This window comes from Prionailurus bengalensis, chromosome A2 (genome assembly GCF_016509475.1).
Source record: "Prionailurus bengalensis isolate Pbe53 chromosome A2, Fcat_Pben_1.1_paternal_pri, whole genome shotgun sequence".
NCBI lineage: Eukaryota > Metazoa > Chordata > Mammalia > Carnivora > Felidae > Prionailurus > Prionailurus bengalensis.
In genome coordinates this window covers 42952094-42967529 of record NC_057348.1, presented here as the reverse complement: position 1 = coordinate 42967529, position 15436 = coordinate 42952094, and the positions used below count along the sequence as shown (strand labels likewise).

General features: G+C 37.9%; 1 pseudogene; it reads left to right on the top strand.

The window, feature by feature from the left end:
* The window catches only part of LOC122488184, a 134849-nt pseudogene extending 119860 nt beyond the window's left edge, over positions 1 to 14989 (top strand).
* Positions 14990 to 15436: the final 447 nt, after the last annotated feature.

The following is a 15436-nucleotide window of genomic DNA, read 5'->3' as shown; positions in this document are numbered from 1 at the left end:
CAGCAAGCAGAGGTCCAAAATTAATGCTTCTGCATCAATCCCAGGTCCCCATATATAATTACACACAATTTACTGAACCTCTCCAATCTTTAGGAGAATCAATGTGAGAATTCTAAGAATCTTAGAATTTATGAAACAGGAGGTATTTTAGAGAATATCTAAGCAGTGATCTTCAACAGGAGCTGTGCATCAAAATGCCATGGAAGATGTACATGCTAACACCTGGGTTCCACCCTCTACTGTAATTGGTCTGAAGTGCAGCTGGGAGATTGAGATTTTTAAGATCTCCATAGAATTCATCTGTATATCCAAGGCTGGGATCTCATCAAGATAAAAAGCTTGCACTTATCCTTTGCACTGCAAAGGAAACAATCAACAAAACTAAAAGGAAACTGACAGAATGGCAAATGATATTTGCAAATGACCTATCAGATAAAGGGTTAGTATCCAAAATCTATAAAGAACTCACCAAATTCCATACCTGAAGAACAATTAATCCAGTGAAGAAATGGGCAGAAGACATGAATAGACACTTTTCCAAAGACATCCAGATGGCCAACAGAAATATGAAAAGATGCTCAATGTCACTCGTCATCAGGCAAATAGAAATCTAAACCACACTGAGATACCACCTCATGCCAGTCAGAGTGGCTAAAATGAACAAATAAGGAGACTATAGATGCTGAAGAGGATGTGAAGAAATGGGAACCCTCTTGCACTGTTGGTGGGAATGCAAACTGGTACAGCCACTCTGGAAAACAGTGTGGAGGTTCCTCAAAAAACTAGAAACAGAACTACCCTATGACCCAGCAATAGCACTGCTAGGAATTTGCTGAAGAGATACAGGAGTGCTGATGCATAGCGGCACATGTACTCCAATGTTTAGAGCAGCAATTTCAACAATAGCCAATTTATGGAAAGAGCCTAAATGTCTAACAACTGGTGAATGGATAAAGATGTGGTTTATATATGCAATAGAATACTACGTGGCAATGAGAAAGATTGAAATCCTGCCATTTGCAGCAACATGGATGGAAATGGAGGGTATTATGCTAAGCAAAATAAGTCAGGCAGAGAAAGACAGATACCATATGTTTTCACTCATACGTGGATCTTGAGAAATTTAATAGAAGACCAAGGGGGAAGGGAAGAGGAAAACAAAAGATACAAACAGAGAGGGAAGGAGGCAAACCATAAGAGACTCTTAAATACAGACAATAAACTGTGGGTTGATGGGGGGTGGGGAAGAGAGAAAAATGGGTGATGGGCAGTAAGGAGAGCACTTGTTGGGATGAGCAATGGGTGTTGTATAAAAGCCAATTTAATAATAACTTATATTTTTAAAATCTTTAAAAAATAAGAAAAAAACAAAACCCAGAAGATCTTTATGGTCCAAGTGATGTGTGGAAGGAAAACAAAGTAAATGAACATCTACTCCAGTCTTTTTTAAAACCACAGGTTTGCAGTGGAAGTCCAGGTTCCATGCATTGTCTCCACTGACTACAGTGGGAGAAAGAAGCTCATTACTGCCTGACATGGATGAGAGATTCAATTTCCTACTTTATCTCCTCTGACACTACCCTGGTGGGGGTCAGAGCACCTCATTACTACCTCATAAGGTAGTGGTCTGGGCTCCCTGCTTGGCTTTTGCTGGTGGGGGTGGGACTACAGTCTTTCTGGTGGTGTCTGACCAACTTAAAAGTTTTCTTTCTTGTTCGGCTCTCCTTTTACTACTCCTCTGGCCAGAGAGAGAAGGATTCTAATTAGCTATTCCTCCCCCAGCCCCCTGGATTGCTGACCTTCCTGGATTGCTGGCTTCTTTACCTCTAAGTCTCAGTGGTGAGATTCATAAAGAAAGCCCAAGGCTAGGTGAAATGAGTCAGTTAGAGAAAGACAAGTATGACATGATTTCACTCATACGTGGAATTTGAGAAACACAACAGATAGGGGAAGGGAAGGAAAAACAAGATAAAAGCAGAGTAGGAGCAAACCATAAGAAACACTCAAATCCAGAGAACAAATGAAGGGTTGCTGAAGGAGAGGTGAGGTGAGGGAATGGGCTAAAAGCTGAAGGGCTTTAAGAAGGGCACTTTTTGGGATAAGCATTAGGTGTCATATGTAAGAGATGAATCACTGTGTTCTACTCTTGAAACCAAGACTACACTGTATGTTAACTTGAGTTTGAATTAAAAAAAAAAAGATGAAATAAACAAATAAACACAAATGTAATTTTAAAAAAAGAAAACCAAGGAATTCACCACCATGTTTTCCCCTGGGTCCCAAGATCCTCAGCCAGTCTGCCTTCTTCCCTCCACTTTCAGAGTCTGATGTTTATTTTGTATAAAATGTCCAGGGTTTTGGGGTTACTTAAAGGGAAGAAAAGTAGAAAGTATGTCTATTCTATGTTTCTGGAAATGGAAGTCTGTTATAATATGATTTTTTTAACTTTTTAAATGTTTATTTATTTTTGAGAGAGAGACAGAGTCCAAGAAGGGAAGGGCAGAGAGGGAGACACTCTGAAGCAGACTCTAGGCTCTGAGCTGTCATCATAGAGCCTGATGCGGGGCTTGAACCCATGAACCATAAGATCATGACCCGAGCCACAGTCAGCTGCTCAATTGACTGAGCCACCCAGATGCCCCTACAATATGATTTTTAAAGGGGATTCTAGAATAACATTTATAATAACATTATAATATCTAGTAGCTCTGTTAATAAAAAAAAAACATATCTTTTTTCCTAAACAAGTTGGTTTTTTTTTCCCATTAAAAACTATATTATCACTCGTGCTGGTGGCTATTATTTGGGGCTTATAAAATGCAATCCTTTTCAGTGCTTTGCTTTTAGTTCTATAGTATGAACCTAGTAGCCTCACCTCACTACTATGGTCCTTGAGAAATTTAGCATACACTACTTTCTGTTTACAAAGTTCACTGACAGGATTAGCCTGGCTCTACTCAGTTGGATTACATGAAAAGTTCTGCATTTCTATGACTTTCTTACGGATTTCCCTTCCAGTGACATCTGAAATTTTACCCAGAGCAAAGAATCTGGAGGAGAACCAATTAGAGCAAGTAAAATATAAATTAGGGTCTAGTCGCTGTAAGCAAACCCTAGAAAAGCTGGCAAATGCAAGTTCTCATTGGTATTTTTAAAGTTATAAAAAATGTACACCATAAAACAATCTCATAAAACTTTTATAATCATTATTATAAAATGTATTTTCTGGTCAATAAAATAGTTTAGATAAAAGCCCTCTTGGAACTTCAAACTCAGCATACTGTGCCTTCTTTATGATCATCGTAGTACTTTAATAAATTTGTGGTTATGCCATTGTCTAAAATTGTGCATTGTGTACCGAAAACATGCTACCAAAACATTTCCTGTCTCAAAAGAAGTAAGAGATAAATGCCTGGTGACTGAATGTTGGATGAATTAAACATGAATTGTTACCCCAGGTTCTCATTCAACTATTGAAGAAATGTCCCCAAAATGTCCCCAACATTCTCGAATAGTACTACTCAGATTCTTGTAACTGTAGAAGTTAGTAACTGCTTTTCAATGCCAATATATGTGCATATATACTGTTTAACTTACAAAGCCCCCATCTTAATTTCCTGTCTCATTTTGACATCACTCTGGGTATGTCAATTCCTTAAAAAGCTACATTCTTCACATGTGATTTGACTTTCCTCTTGATCTTATATTTTATGACTCTGCAAATCAACATCTGCCCTCATCAGTTTTCCATTACCATGCAAACTGTCAAGATTATTTCATTCAGCCATCCCCATGTGCCACCATGGGTTAAGAAGTATATTGTAGTAGAAGACTACCAAAATTTTTTGACTAAAGCTATCCCTTCAATGTCATTGGCACCAGGACCAAATCCCTCACGATATGTAAAAATACAGCAATCAAGCAGCTTCTTGATGTTGTAAGGGCACAAAGAATAAAAACAAAAACAAAAACAAAAATATAATCCTGTCGTAAGAAAATCAATGATAACCTGATTAAGCAAGTCAAAATATGATGGTATTCTTCAGTTTCATGAGGTGACACCACTTACAAAAAGGCAAAAAGGTCTATCATAAATATTTAAAGGACTGTCTTGTGAAAAAGGAATGAGATTCAGGCTAAATGCTAACACAGGTAGAGTTTATGTCAACATTTAGAAACTCAGGTGGATAAACTGAGTCTCCAGTTGAGGAATAACTGACCATGTTGATTTGTTGTAGAAAGTCCTCCCTCAGATGGTAATGAGTTCTTTCACTAAAGCTATTTAAGTTCAGAAGAGGCTTCAAATTCCAGAAGTAAACCTCAATTGATTCAAAGGGGAAAAAAAGTCTTAAACAGAAATTGGCAAGGTTAGGTTAAAATTCCTCCTAACATGAGCATTCGGGGACTCTATCACAGATGAACTCAGACAGTGCTGTTTGACGGCAAACTCTCACAGAAAGAAAGAAACAACGAAAACAGCCAAAGCATAAATAACTGAAAATAGATGCTAACATAGAAGTAACACCTACTCTACAACTAATTGCTGGTGTGATTCTCCTCTAATTGCATAGCTGTGAGTGTTTCTTTTCTTTTTAAATCTTCTGCCAAGATGGCTAAATCCAAGCATAGTTTATAGCAGCTCTTATAGGGGAATATATTTTGGAATAGAATTTGTAGAATTACCATCACAATAACTGTCATTATTCTATTTGATCTTATTGACTTCAGTAGCATTCTCAGGTGATACTTTCCAGATTCATGAGTGGATTGTTTGCAGAGAGGAAAGTAAACACTTTTCTCTTAATGAAATGCGTTAAAGAATTAACTTTATGTCTGCCCATTTTATAGAAGTGGTATTTCTAAATCCTGTTAAAATTGTTTTATAGACTTCCTAACTGCTGTAACACATTAGGAGGTAATCACATTAGATGCTGCCTGCCGAGCCTGGCAAGACTTGGTCAGTAGTTTAAAGGGACTGTTCCAATAATACAGTCAGCTCACTAGTAGCTGGATGACTCTAATTGAAATAACTGGACTGCACCATTAGTCCAAATAAGCCCTTCGATACCATTTTTTGCTTCATTTGAAACCAAGATTAAGAAGATGCCACTTATAAAAATGATCTTCATTATAATGTTTTCCTCAAGTGTCAGGATAGTTGGAATATATTATAAGTGAAACCTCATATTGATACAGATTTTTAAATCATTTGTCTGTTAGTTTTGATTATAAGTACCAATTACCCACACAATCAAATTGCAGAAATTCCTATTACATAATAAATCTCAATGTATTCATTTCAACTGACCACTATTAGATGAAGATCCAGCATACTTCATGTTAATAATCTTGACAAAGCCCAATCGCTATGGTGTTGATGGAGATTATATCTTAATAGCTGTAGGAGCTAGACCCAAAGATTCCCTTATCCCAACTCTTGCTTCTAGACCCTTATGAAGTCATCTCCTACACGGTACTAGGATTCATCTGTGTGACTATAGAATACAGCAGAGGTGATGGCATATCTATCACTTGAAAATGACGTTAGGTCCTGTCCTTTGGATAATTCTTCCTGAGGGAAGCAAGCTAGCTGCCATCTTGTGAAGATACTCAGAGCCAACAAAGAGGGCCATATGACAAGGGAGTGAGTTATCCAACCGCAGCAAAATAATAAATGTTTGTTGTTTTAAGCTACTAAATTTGTGATCGTTTTTTCATGAAATAATACGTAACTAAATTCAGCATGTAAGAAATGGGATGCTACAATGACACAAATTCTAAAATAGGAGAATGACTTTGGAAGCAAGCAGAATGCTGGTAAAAGTTTAAAGTGCCTAGAACACAAAGACTTAAAGGAAAATGAAGAAAATCTTATGCAAAAATTGAGCTCAGCAATATGGTTGCCTGTAGTAATGTGTAAGACAAAAAATGTGCTAAAGAATTTTGCCTAAACATTTTCCATCCAAAGTGTTAAGAATGTCCCTTGTTTCTCCTTGCTGTATATGAGAAAATTTATCAGGAAAGATAAGCTAAAGGAAGAACTGCTAAACAAAAAGAGGTCATTATCATTGCTACTGATATTCTATTAATAAATATGTAATGAAACGAGATGACATAACAATTTCATCAAATATTCAAACAGAAACTTTGAACAGATTAATATAAAGTAAATTGTAATGGTAAAGGCATGTTTTCCATTGCAACATTCCACCCCACCCTACATTAAATCATCATCATCTGTCGCAGACTGTTAGTCTGGAGTCCTCTCTTGTCCAGCAAGAGAGCAGATGCAAAATTAAATACGAGAGAGGCTAATGTCTGGGACAGCCCCAAACACGGATTTGTCTCCATATTTATTGAGCTCACAAGATCTGATACACATGGTGGACACGAAGAAAACAAGATCTTACACATGTGAATGTGGAGAAAACAATCAGACAGTAATCTTTAACTTGCATGTGTAAGTTATGTAATATGTATACTTATGTAAGTATAAGGAATTCTTGAACCTATTTCCCAACAATCATCATTATCATCATCCTTATCATCATCATCATCATCATTATGACACATGTATTTGTAGGTGAGAATTACCAAACCATCCAGGATAACTTATCTATGCTTATTCTTAGTTTCCTAGGGCTACTATAACAAAACTATAAAAAAATAACACAAAATAGGTGGCCCAAAGAAAACTACAGAAATTTATCCTTTCAGAGTTCCAGAGCTAGAAGGCCAAAATCAAGGTGTTGACATGGCCATGCTCTCTCTTCTAGATTTGGCAGACTTTTGTTTTTAATGGACTTTATATTTAGAGCAGTTTTAAGTTCAAAGCAAAATTGAGTAAAAGTACAGAGATTTTTCTATAAGCTTCCTTCCCCCACACATGTATAGCCTCCCCCATGGTCAGCATCCTCCACCAAAGAGGTGCATTTATTACAAGTGATGAATTGTACATCATTATTATCCAAAGCCCATAGTTTACATTAGGGTTCACTTCTGGCATTGGGCAATGAGCATTCTTTGGGTTCAGACAAAGGCACATAACATGTATCTACCGTTATAGTATCAAACAGAATAGTTTCACTGAATTTTTAACACTCTATTTATCCCCTCTTCTCTAACCCCTGGCAACCACTGATCATTTCACTGTCTCCATAGTTTTGCCTTACCCGAATGTCATACAGTTAGTAACACACAGTATGTAGTCTTCTCAGGTTTGTTTCTTTTACCTAGTAATATATTTAATTTTCTTCCATGTCTTTTCATGGCTTGATGGCTCACTTCTTTTTTACTGAGTAATATTCCATCATCTAGATGTACCTACTTTATCCATTCACTTACAAAGGGATGTCAATGTTGTTACAAGTTTTAGCAATTATGAATAGAAATAGTATAAACATTCAAGTGCATGTTTTTGCGTGGACATAGGGTTTCAACTTCTTTTGGTAAATACCAAGCAGTATGACTGGTGGATCGTATGGTAACAATATGTTTAGTTTTTAAGAAACAACCAAATTGTTTGGCATAGTAGCTGTGCCATTTTACATTCCCAACAGTGATGAATCCAAGTTCCTGTTACCTCATATCCTTGCCAGTATTTGGTGTTGTCAGTGTTCTGGAGTTTGGCCATTCTACCAGGTATGCGGTGGTATCTCATTGCTGTCTGAACTTGCATTCCTTTAATTATACACAATGTGGAGCATCTTTTCTTATGCTTATTTGTCATCCATATATCTTCTTTGGTGAGCTATCTATTAAGGTCTCTGGCATGTTTTTATATCAGGTTGTTTATTTTCTTATTGCTGAGGTTTGTTTTAATGTTTGAAAAAAATTTTAATGTTTATTTGAGAAAGGGAGCATTGGGGGAGGGGCAGAGAGAGAGAGAGAGAGAGAGAGAGAGAGAGAGAGAGATTCTGAAGCAGGTTCCAGGCTCTAAGCTGTCAACACAGAGCCAGACACAGGGCATGAACTCATGAATGGTGAGATTATAATTTAAGCCAAAGTCGGATGCTCAACCAACTGAGCCATCCAGGTACCCCAGTCTTATTGTTGAGTTTTAAGAGTTCTTTGCATACTTTGTATAACAATCGTTTATTAGACACATCCTTTGGAAATTTTTCCCCCAGTCACTGTTCTTTTCATTCTCTTGACAATGTATTTTGCAAAGCAGAAATTTTTCATTTTATTGAATTCCAGTTTACCAATTATTATTATTTTTTTTTGCTTTCCTGGATTATGCTTTCATCCTTGAATTTAAAAAGTCATTGTCAAACTCAAAATCATCTATATTTTCCTGTATGTTAACTTCTAGGATTTTTATGTTGTTGCTGTTGTTGTTTACACTTAGGTCTTGAATCCATTGTGCGTTAATTTTTGTGAAAAGTCCTGCCTTTTCCACTGGATCCTCCTCTTCTGAGCTATATTCGTATATTGTTGTTGTTGTTGTTATTGTTTTTCCTGAAAATCCACCTGAGCTGTTTTAGTCCCTATAATTTCTGGCCATGGTGGTCTGAACACTGATGGTGGTGAGGTTCTGTCACCGTAGGACCAGTCCAAGTCTTCACTGTCAAAGATGACCATTCCTCTGAGATAGATGAGATCACACTAAATCAAGTGCTTCCCCTGGAGGCTTTCAGGGTCACGGAGATTATTGCTATATCTGTCGCTGGAGCATTATGAAAGGAAAATCATTTCTGAAAGAGTTCATGTTGAAATACATGTACAATCAGGTATTAGTTCATTGGATTGGACATTATAATGAACCACTGACTGGTTTTTCACAGAGAGGTCTAACGAGAGAGCACAATAATTGAGATATGGAGTCGTCGTCTTCCTTTTCAATAAGCCTGATGGTAAAACGGTTGCAGTGTTATTGATAGATGCTCAGGGAACCTTTGACAGTCAATTTGAAAGATTCATCCACAGTATTTGCCCTCAGCAAAATGATCAGCTTAATACAGGTATATAACCAATTCTAAAATGTCTAAGAGAATGATCTTCAGAATCTCCAGCTTTTTGATGAGTATGGCTGGGAAACATTCCTGACGGGGGAATATTCCTGAAGCCATTTCAAGGCCTGATATTATTTCTTTAAGAACTAAAGTTCCCCACATGAATCTGGGGAAGCTGATGGTGGCACCAGATTTTTGGAAAACTTCCTCAAGTTTTCAGAGAACCAACATGAATAACTACAGAATGTTTGAAAACACATCTACTCTGTTTGAAAACATACTGTTTTCTGCTACCTCATCTTGGTTTAATAGCTACCAATCCATACTTTGATAGAAAATTTAAAGAAATAGATGATGAATTCATCAAAACTTGAAAACACAGATTTCTTGTATGCCTTAGTCCTGAGAGCCTAGATTTTAAAGAAATCAAAGGGTGGAAAGATCCATCATGGTAGAGAAGTAGGGAGACCCAAAGTTCCCTTGTCCCCCAAACACAGCAGTGTTGAGGCCAAAGGACTTTGAATTCCAACAGTCCAGGCTTCCGAGGGACAAAGACATCTCAAGGGACCCACAGGGACAACCTGGTGGGCCATAGGTACGTGATTTTGAACCAGGAGAGATAAAATGGGCTGCATAGACACAGAGGGGAGAGATCCCCTTCTACAGAGAGACAAAGGGAATAGAAAGAGAGGCTGAGGAAGGGCAGGATTGTGTCTGCACAAGAGAAAAACCTCCTACCAGACAGAGAAAGATCCAATCTCTAACTGTGGGGCTTCCTCCAGGTTGGGGCCAGCTGCCCAGTTCACACACCTGGGGAAGAGATAAGCCAGCCCCGGGCTCAGTAACCAGTTCAGAGGCACAGTCTGCAGTGGGAAAAAGTGATCCCCTTCCTGGAGTGCTGTGGGAAGAAGGTATATATCTGTTCAAAGGACAAAGACTGCCTGCTCCTGCCAGCCAGATGCAAAATATCAGCCTTGTGGAGTGGCACTACCCAGTACTGGGGCACACAGAATGGGATACTCTAAGACACTGAGGTTTAAACCCCACCCGATTGCCAGCGAGGTGCGAGAGTGAGTGGAGCAGGACAAACCACGCATGCAGCACTGTGAAGTGGGATGGATTTTCCCTGAAACCAGGGAAACTGCAGTGGGATTCTTTAAGACATTGGGGTTCAATTCTTTAAGACATTGGGGGACTCAGCAAAGTGGGACAAACTGCCTCATTAGTGGCCACAGCACTGTGAAGACAGCCTAAACAGAGTGGTTTGGGACACCTGGTCCATGGAAGGGAGACTGGGGTGTCGCCATTTTTCTCCCCATCACCAACAAGGTGGGGCCTCAGGGCACTAGACAGGAAGCCCCCAGTGGATGTGGAACCTGCCTACACCAAACCACACCCCTCCACGCCTGGTAAGAATGTGTTAACTGCAGGGGACAGATCATCCAGACAGAAAATCAATAAAGAAACAGTGACCCTGAATGATACACTGGACCAGATGGACTTGACAGATATATTCAGAACTTTTTATCCTAAAACAACCAAATACACATTCTTCTCGAGTGCACATGGAACATTCTCCAAGATAGATCACATACTAGGTCACAAAACAGCCCTCAATAAATATAAAAAAATTGAGACCATACCATGCACATTTTCAGATCACAATGCTATGAAACTTGAAATCAACCAGAGCAATGTTTATAAAACCTCCAAATGGATGGAGGTTGAAGAACATCCTACTGAAGAATGAATGGGTCAACCAGAAATTGAAGAATAAATTTAAAAATATATGGAAACAGGGGCGCCTGGGTGGCGCAATCGGTTAAGCGTCCGACTTCAGCCAGGTCACGATCTCGCGGTCCGTGAGTGCGAGCCCCGCGTCAGGCTCTGGGCTGATGGCTCAGAGCCTGGAGCCTGTTTCTGATTCTGTGTCTCCCTCTCTCTCTGCCCCTCCCCCATTCATGCTCTGTCTCTCTCTGTCCCAAAAATAAATAAACGTTGAAAAAAAAATTTAAAAAAATATATGGAAACAAATGAAAATGAAAACACAACAGTCCAAACCTTTTGGGATGCAGCAAAGCAGTCCTAAGAGGAAAATACATTGTAATCCAGGCCTATCTCAAGAAGCAAGAAAACTCCCAAATACAAAATCTAACAGCACACCTGAAGGAACTGGAAGCAGAGCAACACAGAAACCCCAAAGATAGCAGCAAAAGAAAAATAATGAAGATCAGAGCAGAAATAAACAATACAGAATACAAAAAAAGAGAGAAGGAAGGAAGGAAGGAAGGAAAGAAGAAAAACCAGAACAGATCAATGAAATTAAGATCTTGTTTGTGAAAAAAATAAACAAATTGATAAACCACTTGCCAGAGTTTTCAAAAAGAAAATAGAGAAGTCCCAACTGATAAAAATCATGAATGAAAATGGGTTTATCACAATCAATCCCTCAGAGAAAACTATGAAAAATTATATGCCAACAAAGTGGCCAACCTGGAAGAAATGGACAAATTGCTAGACACCCACACGCTACCAAAACTCAAATAAGAAGAAATAGAAAATTTGAACAGACCCATAACTAGTCAAGAAATTGAATCAGTTATCAGAAATCTCCCAACAAATAAGAGTACTGGCCCAGATGGCTAACCTGGGGAATTCTACCAGACATTTAAAGCAGAGTTAATACCTACCCTTCTCAAGTTATTCCAAAAATATAAATGGAAGAAAAAATGCTGGACTCATTCTATGAAGCCAGCATTACCTTGATTCCAAACCAGACACAGACCCCACAAAAAAAAGGAGAATTACAATATCCCTCATGAACATGGATGCAAAATTTCTCAACAAGATACCAGCAAATAACATTCAAAAGCATAGAAAAAGAATTATTCACCACGATCAAGTGGGATTCATTCTGGGCTACAGGGCTAGTTCAATATTCACAAATCAACCAATGTGATACATCACATTAGTAAAAGAAACCATAAAAAACATATTATCCCATCAATAGATGCAGAAAAAGCATTTGACAAAACCCAGCATCCTTTCTTGGTAAAAACCCTCAAGAAAGTTGGGACAGAAGGAACATATCTAAACATCATAAAAACCATATATGAAAAGCCCACAGTTAATATCATCCTCAATGAAGAAAAATTAACAGCTTTCCTCCTGAGATCAGGAACACGACAGGGATGTCCACTCTCACCAGTGTTGTTTAACATAGTGTTGGAATTCCTAGCATCAGCAATTAGACAAAAAAAGGAAATAAAAGGCATCAAAACTGGCAAAGAAGTCAAACTTTCACTTTTCACAGATGACATGATACTCTACATGGAAAACCCAAAAGACTCCACCAAAAGGCTGCTAGAACTGATATTTGAATTCAGCAAAATTGCAGGGTGCAAAATCAACGTACAGAAATTTGTTGCATTTCTATACACAAATAATGAAACAACAGAAAGAGAAATCAAGAAATTGATGACATTTACAATTACACCAAGAACCAAAAAATACCTAGGAATAAACCTAACCAAATATGTAAAAGATCTGTATACTGAAAACTATAGAAAATTTATGAAGAAAATTGAAGACACAAAGAAATGGAAAAATATTCCATGCTCATGGATTAGAAGAATAAATATTGTTAAAATGTCGATACTACCCAAAGCAATCTACACATTCAATGCAATCCCAATCAAAATTGCAACAGCATTCTTCTCAAAGCTAGAATAAACGATCCTAAAATTTGTATGGAACCACAAAATACCCTCAATAGCCAAAGTAATACCGAAAGAAAAAACCAAAGCAGGAGGCATCACAACCCCAGACTTTAGCCTCTACTACAAAGCTGTAATCATCAAGATAGTATGGTACTGGCAGAAAAACAGACCATTGACCAATGGAATAGAATAGAGACTCCAGAATTGGACCCACAAATGTATGGCCAACTAATCTTTGACAAAATAGGAAAGAATATCCAATGGAAAAAAAGACAGTTTCTTTAGCAAATGGTGCTGGGAGAACTGGATAGCAACATGCAGAAGAATTAAACTAGACCACTTTCTTACATCATTCACAAAAATAAACTCAAAATGGATGAAAGACCCAAGTGTGAGACAGGAAGCCATCAAAACCCTAGAAGAGAAAGCAGGCAACAACCTCTTTGACCTCAGCTGCAGCAATGTCTTGCTTGACACATATCCAAAAGCAAGGGAATTAAAAGCAAAAATGAACTATTGGGACCTCATCAAGATGAAAATCTTCTGCACTGCAAGGGAAACAATCAACAAAAGTAAAAGGCAACTGACGGAACAGGAAAAGTTATTTGCAAATGACATATGAAATAAAGGGTTAGTATCCAGAATCTATAAAGAACTTCCTAAACTCAACACCTGAAAAACAAATAATCCAGTGAACAAATGGGTGGAAGACATGAATAGACACTTTTCCAAAGAAGACATCCAGATGGCCAACAGGCACATGGAAAGATGCTCAATGTCACTCATCATCAGGGAAATACAAATCTAAACCACACTGAGACACCACCTCACGCCAGTCAGAGTGGCTACAATGAACAAATCAGGAAACTACAGATGCTGGCGAGGATGTGGAGAAATGGGAACTCTCTTGCACTGTTAGTGGGAATGCAAACTGGTGCAGCTGCTCTGGAAAACCGCGTGGAGCTTCCTCAAAAAATTAAAAAACAGAATTAACCCTATAACTCAGCAACAGCACTACTAGGAATTTATCCAAAGGATACAACAGTGCTAATGTATAGGGGCACATGTACCCAATGTTTATAGCAGTGCTTTCAACAATAGCCAAATTATGGAAAGAGCCTAAATGTCCATCAACTGACAAGTGGATAAAGAAGATGCGGTTTATATATATACAATGGAATACTACTTGGCAATGAGAAAGAATGTAATCTGGCCATTTGCAGCAACGTGGATGGAACTGGAAGGTATTACGCTGAGTGAAATAACTCAGAGAAAGAGAGATATCATATATTTTCACTCATATGTGGATCTTGAGAAATTTAACAAAAGACCATGGGGGAAAGAGAAAGGGGGAAAAATGGTTACAAACAGAGACGGAGTGAGGCAAGCCATAAGAGACTCTTAAATACAAAGAACAATTTGAGGGTTGATGGGGGACTGGGGGAGAGGGGAAAATGGGTGATGAGCATTGATGGGGGCAATTGTTGGGATAAACATTTGGAGTTTTATGCAAGCGATAAACCACAGAAATCTACCCCCAAAACCAAGAGCACACTTTACACACTGTATGTTAGCAAATTTGACAATAAATTATATTTTTAAAAAAAGAAAGAAAATGTAAATAAAGGGAAAAAAAGAATTCAAAGGGAATAAAATCAGTTTCCAAGGTCTGGCAGACTACTTCAAGGTTTATATAAAAATCTATCAAGGTGAAGAATTACCAAATCCCAAATCCATGTATAGGCCACAGCAGAAACTAACAATTTAGTGTCCATAGCAACTGGTAAAGGCACATACAACACAACAAGATTTGTGGTTACAAGAAACCATTTCTGGTCCCAACTGACTTGCAGACCAAATATCTGGAGCTTAAGGAAGAATTTGTAAAACTATATTGAAGGGTGAAAAAGATGTATGAAGAAGAATGTAGCTACTGTTATTAGCAGCAGTTAGGGAGTAAAACAGATAAACTCTACATCCAGTATATCAAGCACAATAATAGCAAAATATCTTCCATACAGCTCATACCACACCACCCTGTTTATTGTCATCTTTATCATATGAGCGATTGCTGGTTTAACTAGATTCATTGGTTTGGACATTACAGCTCAACTATGCAATATGATAATGGAATTGACCCTTATCACCCTGTGCTCCAGGGCATATATTTGCAACTCTGGAGAATACCAACAGCTGGGTGCTGTAAGAGATCAGGTAGGTACACCCTTGTGGGACTTGGCCTTTTTATAAGCTTTATAGTATGGCAGCAACTGATAAAAAAATCTGTATCATCAATGTTTTCCTGCTCCAAAGTAAGATTCTACTAAACCACCAGCAAGGGAGAAAATTTAATTCAAATTTTTAAAAATGCAGATGTGTAACCAATTTTCAGTTCAATATTAAGTTTTTATATCTCTATGCAAACATTCAAATTGCTTTTATCAGAACAGAGTAAAACACCAAACACCTCTGAAGACTGCAAAATGGTACAGTTCTTTTACTTCAGTGTTTAATAAGCAGATGTATGTATACATGGTTGTATCATTTTGTTAGTATGTTATTTCCTGATTTTGTGTTCAAATAGGCTGTCATAACTTAAAGTATTTGCCAATCTACAACACTGGTACTTCTGTTCTCAAATTTACTAAATTCTATCACTGGGTTATAATTAAACCATATTTTTAAAGGTTGTGAAAGTTATTAAGTCTGTGTAGAAATTCATGTTTTTGCATATGGGTGATGAGTTGTTTCAGCACCACCCGT